The sequence below is a fragment of the Penaeus monodon genome, chromosome 23 (genome assembly GCF_015228065.2).
Source record: "Penaeus monodon isolate SGIC_2016 chromosome 23, NSTDA_Pmon_1, whole genome shotgun sequence".
In the NCBI taxonomy this organism is placed as follows: Eukaryota; Metazoa; Arthropoda; class Malacostraca; order Decapoda; family Penaeidae; genus Penaeus; species Penaeus monodon.
The window spans coordinates 39,531,288-39,531,559 of NC_051408.1; the positions used below are offsets into that span (position 1 = coordinate 39,531,288).

Genomic DNA, 272 nt, shown 5'->3' on the forward strand with positions numbered 1-272 from the left:
GAACTGAGAGAAATAAATTCATATTTAACCAACATATACACAGATAGTAAAAAAGAAATCGACTACGAAAATTAATCGACGAACAAATAAATAAGTAAATTGAAAAAAGAGATAAGAAACTACGGCTTTCATCTAGAACAATGACAACCTTCCACTGCACTCAGTAATCCGTATCAAGGGTCCGATGCCAAAGTTCATATATGCTTTCCAAACTTTTCTCAAGACGATGATAAACTCTTTGCCGGAGAGAAAACTTGTAACACTCCCCCCCA

At 35.3% G+C, this 272-nt stretch overlaps 1 protein-coding gene across 1 annotated transcript in view; it reads left to right on the forward strand.

Moving 5' to 3' along the window:
- LOC119588271 (glycine-rich cell wall structural protein-like) overlaps positions 1 to 272 on the forward strand; it is a 10,865-nt gene that overhangs the window by 5,838 nt on the left and 4,755 nt on the right. The window lies entirely within an intron of this gene.